The sequence below is a fragment of the Nelumbo nucifera genome, chromosome 8 (genome assembly GCF_055504915.1).
Source record: "Nelumbo nucifera cultivar China Antique chromosome 8, China Antique-T2T, whole genome shotgun sequence".
NCBI lineage: Eukaryota > Viridiplantae > Streptophyta > Magnoliopsida > Proteales > Nelumbonaceae > Nelumbo > Nelumbo nucifera.
In genome coordinates this window covers 34,750,622-34,758,771 of record NC_142656.1, presented here as the reverse complement: position 1 = coordinate 34,758,771, position 8,150 = coordinate 34,750,622, and positions in this window count along the sequence as shown.

The window sequence follows — 8,150 nt, the reverse complement described above, 5'->3', positions numbered from 1 at the left end:
AAAAGATCAGATCTGATTTAGTGCTCACCTCTCTTGCTTGATCCAAGCCGTTGGATTATAGTTCTAGCTGAAGGACTACATTGCTGAATCTGCTTCATCTCAATCTGTGCCATCTTTAGTGGGAGCGGGTTTTGGTACCATCTTTGGGCGTGAACACCTACTTTGGGAGCTACACGTGTGGATTCCATATCAGGTATTTCTCTCACTTTCTTTTGGTTTCAGATCTGGTCCGGTTTGGATCAAGAACGATCATTGAAAAATGCAGTTTTTCTAAAACTGGGAATATGATTCCCAGAAGGGAGAAAATAAATTTTTTGAAATTTCGCCCAGCCACCCTGCATGGCTCAGCCATCCATATGATGGATTTCCCATTCCCTTCAGTTGTATCAGAGCCAGGTTCAATCTTGAACCGAATTAGATCAAATCTGAAGCAAATCCAAATCGGCAGAACTGTTCTACCTGATTTGCGCAGTTAGCAGTTTTTCAGAGATATTGGTTCTTAGTTTTGGGCATTTTGATATGAAATTAATTCTTTATTATTCTGCAATAATTTTAGAATGGTTTTATGATTATTTCTTGAATTTTGGGCTATTGGTGTGATGAAGATCGAATTCTTTATTGGTGCCAAGATTTGCGCACCCTACAATCATTCTATTCAATTTTGGTTTGTAAATAATTATTTTTATTTTTTAGACAAAATGTATAGGATTCGATTTGATGTAGAAAATTAGGTTTTTCCATTTTTTTTTTTACATTGGAAGACTTGCTGGAACGTGTGGAGGAGAAGAAGATTTTACAGGAAAGAAATCTGCAATCTGCGATTAACCCTTTTCTTACAGGTTTGCAGTTTGTCCGAATTAGATTTGGACCATCACACTTGTAGCCCCATGTGATGTGTTTTCTTGCTATGATTGAATGTCAATTTTGGCCGATAATTAATTCAGATAAAAAATATTGAAAACTATAACATGTTTTGGACACCAAACCTTAGGCCAAATTAACCCAATTTGGTCCAAACTGGTTGGACCAAACCCATGGCTCGATGGGGGCTGTTTTCAGCCCCATGGGTCACATTTTAAGTGACTCAAATTCAGCTATGGGTTGAGGGTTTGATGGCCCATCACATGATACAGTTCTGCCCTCCCTTGTAAAACCTAATTTATGTTAAGTTAAAGCAAGAACAACCCAACTGCTGTATGGGCTGAATTGCCTTTTGCAATTTAGCCCATATAACCAAATAATATTATTGGATGATATATGGGCCCTAATGGGCTGATTTTGTGTTAACTTAAAATAATTAACGGTTTTACAAGTAATCTAATTAATTGGATCAATTTGTGACTGTGATTGTTTGTGATGTGCTGAATGTGATTCGCATATGGGCCATAAGTACTTGGCTCATGTTTAATCGTTAGTAGCTCTCTACGAACACCATGGATGAATGCACTTTGTTGCCACAGTGCCCTAAAGATCATTGGATGATCTCCCTTCTCAATGGACCCCAGATCAGCTTCCTCCCCAAGAGGAACCGTGGGGAACCCTAGCTCGATTTAGGCCCATTTGAATCTGACTTTATGAAAGTCAGTGGGAGGGGCCTATCCTAAAATGGAAGACTCTCTCATGGTATCTTGAGGTTTACGATATGACAGGTCAACACTTACTAGATAGAAAGGTTTAACCTAAAATGGCAATGAGCCTTATCTGGCAGAGGCCAAAGGGAAAGCTCATTAGATGAGTGGATAAGATCCTTCTTAGAAAGTGGCAAGGTTTTGTAGCTGAAACAGTTGGCTCCCTGCACCTATGTGATTTTCCACATTTCCAAAGACATAATCGCGTCTCTATCACTGAGATAGGAAAGAAATCTTAGAGATGAATAAATGGAAATGGAATATAGATAAAAGACCTTTCTATGTAATTAACACGAATCAAGTTTTAGGTTGTAGACTAATTTGTGTTGTCTTTTATCAAAATTGGCAAACAAACAATTCGCCAAGTTGTTGGATGATAACAAACTAAAAGGACCCAACTATGTTGACTAGTTTTGTAACCTTATGCTGGTTCTGACGTTCAAGAAATTGGACAAGGTTGCCAAAAATCCTACACCGAAACGTCCGGGTGATAGGGCTTTTGAGACCTATAAGAAAGAGTATCAAGAATGGGAGGAGAATAACTCTCTTGCCCGGTGTTACACCATAGCATCTTTAGACAATTAGATATAGAGACAATTTAGTAAGATCGAAGTGTCCAAGGATATCATGGATAGTCTAAAGACAATGTATGAGGAGCAGAATCATTCTACCTGTCAGAAGGTCCTCAAATTGTTGATGACCATATAAATGACTGAGAGCTAACAGGTTCATGACCATTGTTTAAAAATGATGGGTTATATCAACGAATTGGAGGCTCTTGGTTCTCAACTAGATGAGGACACTAAAACTGATGCTATATTAAACTCTCTACCTCCCTCATTCAATCAGTTTGTCATGAATTACATCATGAACAAGCTAAAAGTTATCATTCAGGAACTCAGCAAGCAGATAGCCATACTTGTTGAAGGTGGTAAGTCAGGAAAGAAAAAAGTGGATGGCTAAGAAAAAACCTTAGAAGAAAGCAGACAAGCCTAAAAAGCAGAAGAAGGGCAAGGCATCGGATGTGTGTCACTTCAGCAAGCAGACCAAACTCTGGAAGAGGAACTGTCCTTAGTACCTGGAGACCAAGAACAAAGAAGGTAATTTCAAATCTCTAGTCATAGAGACTAATATATCAGTCACTTCTACGTCCTAGTGTATTGACTCTAGGGTTTCTACTCATGCATGAAACACATTGTAGGGGTTCAAAGAAAGCAGAAGGCTGAGTGACGATGAAGTGACGCTTTACTTGGGGACTCCTGCAATAGTTGCAGCTACAGCTATAGGAACTATAGATTTAATTTTCAGAGAAGGAATTGTTAGGCTTAAAGATTGTCTTTATGTACCTACTTTGAGAAAAACATTTGATTTCTGTTTCAAAATTGTGCAATGATGGTTATTCTATTTTGTTCAGTAATATGATTACTATTAAACTGAATAACAAATTCCTCACTTACAGAGAACTTGAGAACGGTCTCTACATCATCTGTCATTCTCTGGAGACAAACATAACCGAAACTACGTCAGAAATTATCCCCAAGAAAGATCGCATGATACGGCTAATCCCACATAGCTGTGGCATTGCCGACTTGGCCACATTAATATAGATCATATCATAAGGTTGGTAAAGGATGGTCATTTGGATTTTCTAATTGTACAAGATCTTCCAACTTGTGAACGTTGCCTTTAGAGTAAGATGACGAAACAACCATTTGTCGGAAAGCCTGAAAGATCTATGGGCACACTTGACCTGATACATACTGATGTATGTGGTCCCATGAATGTTAAGACACGTAACCAGTATGCTTCTTTTATAACTTTCACCGATGATCTTTCTCGGTATGGTTACGTGTACCTAATGAGACATAAGTATAAATCCTTTGAAATGTTTAAAAAGTTTAGACAAGAGGTCGAGAAATAGTTGGGGAGACAAGTTAATGCCCTTCAATCAGATCGATGAGGCAAATATCTCTCTAACAAATTCAGGGACTACTTAAAGGACAATGGGATTGTATCGCAACTAGATCCTCTTGCTACACCACAACTAAATGGTATGTCAGAAAGGAGAAACCAAACTCTATTATATATGGTTCGGTCACTTCTCGTCCACTCAGAACTACCTACATCCTTTTGAGGATACACATTGGAGACTACAATTTATGTGTTGAACCGAGTTCCAACCAAATCCGTTCCTAAGACTCCTTATAAGATTTGGACCGGTAAGAAACCTAGTGTAAGACACTTGAAGATTTGGGATTGTCTGACACATGTTAAAAGAACAAGTGCTGACAAATTGAAATCCAAGACCAGTCATTCCCTATTTATAGGCTACCCCAAAAGCTTTGTAGGATACATATTCTATGGCCCAAGAGAGCAAAAAGTGTTTTGTAGTCAAAATGCCTACTTCTTGGAAGAAGATTATATTCTAGATAATCATCGTCAGGAAATTGTTCTTGATGAGGAATGCCTGGAAGTAGTGGGAGATGTCCCACACACTCCAGACAACACCCAACTGAGAAGAGCTACCTGGGTTTCCAAGCTTCTAGTTCGTTACGACTATGATTAAGAAAGTTACTTGATGGAAGCCACGATCAGTGAGAAAGATCCTCTGACTTATATGGAAGTTATGTTAGACATAGATTTCTTGAAGTGGGTAGATGCCATGAGAGTTGAGATGGACTCAATGAAAACCAACAAGGTCTGGACTCTTTTAGACCCATCCTTTGGGGTGAAAGAAATTGGTTGCAAATGGATCTACAAGAGGAAGAAGGGCCCTGATGGAAAGGTTGAGACCTATAAAACTCGACTTGTAGTGAAGGGGTACACTCAGAATGAGGGAATTGATTATGAGAAAACCTTTTCGCTAATGGCCACGCATAAATCCATATTGATCCTGCTAGCTGTAGTAGCACACTATGACTATGAGATTTGACAAATGGATGTCAAAACTGCGTTCCTGAATGGAGATCTTACTTAAGATATTTATATGCAGCAACCACAAGGTTTCATTTCTATGGGTCAAGAGCACATGGTGTGTAAACTTAACCAATCCATCTATGGACTTAAGCAAGCTTCAAGAAGTTGGAACATCCAATTTGAATCTACTGTCAAACAGTTTGACTTTGAGCAGAATCCGGATGAGTCTTGTGTTTACAGGAAATCACTAGGAGATAAGGTTACATTCTTGGTTTTGTATGTATACGACATTCTACTCATTGGGAATGATGTAGAAATGTTGACTATGGTGAAGGTATAGCTTTTGCAGCAATTCTCCATGAAAGATCTTGGAGAGGCTTCCTACATCTTGGGACTTCGATTCTATAGAGATAAATCGAAAAGGATAATAGGATTATTCCATTCTACTTACATTGACAAGATTGTCGAAAGATACAACATGGACAACTCCAAGAAGGGATTTGTCCCTTTGAGACACGAAGTCACTCTCTCCAAGGGTATGTCTCCCAAGACTCCTGAGGAGATTGAGGGCATGAAGGATATGCCTCAGCCGTAGGGAGCATCATGTATGCCATGTTGTGCACTCGGCCAGACATAGCTCAGGTCGTGAGTGTGGTAGGTAGATACCAATCAAACCTAGGACAAGAGCACTAGGCAGCTGTAAAGAACATACTCAAATACCTTCGAAGGGCAAAAGAGTTTTATCTGGTATTCAATGGTAGTTCACTACATATCATAGGGTATATTGATGCTAACTTCTAGTCAGACCCATATGATAGAAAGTCTACATCTAGTTACATCTTTATGATGGGGTCCTGTGCAGTTAGCTGGAAAAATAGTAAACAAGGGTCTACAACAAATTCCACGACCAAGGCAATATGGATGAAGAAGTTCATTCACAAATTAGGAGTAGTTCCATCCAGCACATCACCCATTCTATTGTTGTGTGACAACACTAGAGCCATTGCTCAGGCTACAGAGCTCCGAGCCCACTCAAACTCAAAGCACATCGAGAGTTAGTTTAGAATGTTCACTTATGAGACTCGTATTAGTTTAGAATGTTCACTGCTGTTGGATAAACCTAGGGATGTTTATCCTGCCAAGGCTGACACTAATTTGCTGCCAAGTCGGTTGGGGTAGCTTGTATTAGCTGCCAGAGTTAGATCTGAAGCACATGTAGTGTGTGTTTGTTTGAAACTTTGAACCCGAACCATTTTTCATTTATGCCCTGGACCTTAGAGACTGGTGGCAAAACTAGAAAGTTACACCTAACCCCTTGACTCGATTATGGTACTACATTGGGTATCAGATTAGACTGTCTTTGATATGCTAATCAGTGAGATCCTTTGGGGATAAAAACCTAGGTATGTTGGGGCAGTCTGAGAATTCACTTGAGTGGGTGATCATAGTGACAGGATCAGCCCCTTTGTCGGACAAAGTGAATGATCGGGGATTGCACTCTCTCTGATGGAAACCAAAACTGCCGATAGTTAATTTTAACCGTGTTTGAGATTTGTTTTGCAAAAATATATTTATGTGAATATGAATATATATATATATATATATATATATATATATATATATATATATATATTATGTTTTATGAAAAGGTTTACAAAAGGTTTTAATTCCCAAGATCCATCCGAGCAAAGAGTGTAACACTGTATCTTATAGCCAAGGGAGAGGTCCTCTCTTGTTGGGTAGTGTTTGATCATTAAGGGCCGAGAGGCTAAGTGTAAGACCATTTACGGATAATATACCTGATGGGCTAATTTCACTTAAGACCATAGTCCTTGGTCCTTCATAAGGTGGCTGGACTCAAGGACCATTTACTATAAATGTTGGGCCCATTAAGAGCCTATACTAATGGACTCAGGAGTTCACTATGTTTAGTAGTGAATTTGGCCAGGCTTTATCACTAAAGCTAAGCTAAACCCATATGGCTTTTGTGAGATCAATGTTAGGGTCTCATGCCATACCAAGAGAGCCAAGTTAGCCAGCAATTAATAAGGGACGTGAGCCACTTACTTAATGGGCCTAAAGCCTAAAGATTAATTGGATTAATCATCATGGGCAAAATTGGGTATGGATATGGGTCTGGATCAACAAATAAGGATAAGAGGATAAGTCTTATCCACTTAAAGAGTCCAGATCCAAATAATGATTTGGATTAGGAAACTCCTAATTAGATTAGGAGATCAACTCTTTAAGGTATATAAATAGAGGAGGGTGAATTGCTCAAAGTTTACACACTGCTCTCAATTCTCCCTCTCTCCTTCTGCTCTTGCCGCCCAAACGCTAATTTGATTTCCATTCTTGAACTGATAGAGATAAGTTCTGATTCTGATTTTTGCAAGAAAGATCAAATCTGATTTAATGCTCGCCTCCCTTGCTTGATCCAAGCCGTTGGATTGCAGTTCTGCTGAAGGATTGCATTGCTGAACTTGCTTCATCTCAAGCTATGCCATCTTCAGCCACTTACTTAATGGGCCTAAAGCCTAAAGATTAATTGGATTAGTCATCACGGGTGAAATTGGGTATGGATATGGGTCTGGATCAACAAATAAGGATAAGAGGATAAGTCTTATCCACTTAAAGAGTCCAGATCCAAATAATGATTTGGATTAGGAAACTCCTAATTAGATTAGGAGATCAACTCTTTAAACTATATAAATAGAGGAGGGCGAATTGCTCAAAGTTTACACACTGCTCTCAGTTCTCCCTCTCTCCTTCTGCTTTTGCCGCCCAAACCCTAATTCGATCTCCATTCTTGAATTGATAGAGATAAGTTCTGATTCTGATTTTTGCAAGAAAGATCAAATCTGATTTAATGCTCGCCTCCCTTGCTTGATCCAAGCCGTTGGATTGCAGTTCTGCTGAAGGATTGTATTGCTGAACTTGCTTCATCTCAAGCTATGCCATCTTCAGTGGAAGCGGGTTTTGGTACCCTCTTTGGGTTTGAACACCTACTTTGGGAGCTACAAGTGTGGATTCCGTATCAGGTATTGATCTCACTTTCTTATGGTTTAAGATCTGATCCGACTTTGATCAATAACGATCCTTGAAAAATTCAGTTTTTCTAAAACTGGGAATACGATTCCCAAAAGGGAGAAAATAAATTTTTTGAAATTTCGCCCAACCACCCTGCATGGTTCGGCCATCCATATGATGGATTCCCCCTCCCCTTCATGTGGAGTATTCTTTTCTATTAAATTCAAGTCAAGAAACTCATGCGCGTGAGCATTGGAAAATGACTCACTTGGGTTGGGAATGGAGTCGCCACCCATCAGTTATGGAAATGGAGGTGATGGGACCTCCAAGAATGGCATAAAAAATATTTTGGTTCGATGGTGACTCCAAGACCCAAGGCATTGACTACACCAATCTAGATTACACTCGGATGGGAAAGGGAAGGGGTTAGGCACCCCTCTCCCGAGTCCCATAGGTAGGGCCCACATGAGGTCTAGAAAGATTGTGATTGTATATATTTTATTTTTATTCTTTTTATTTTCTATTTTTTGTTTTTCTTTATTTATTTGTATTTTCTTTTTTTTTGTTATTTTCTTA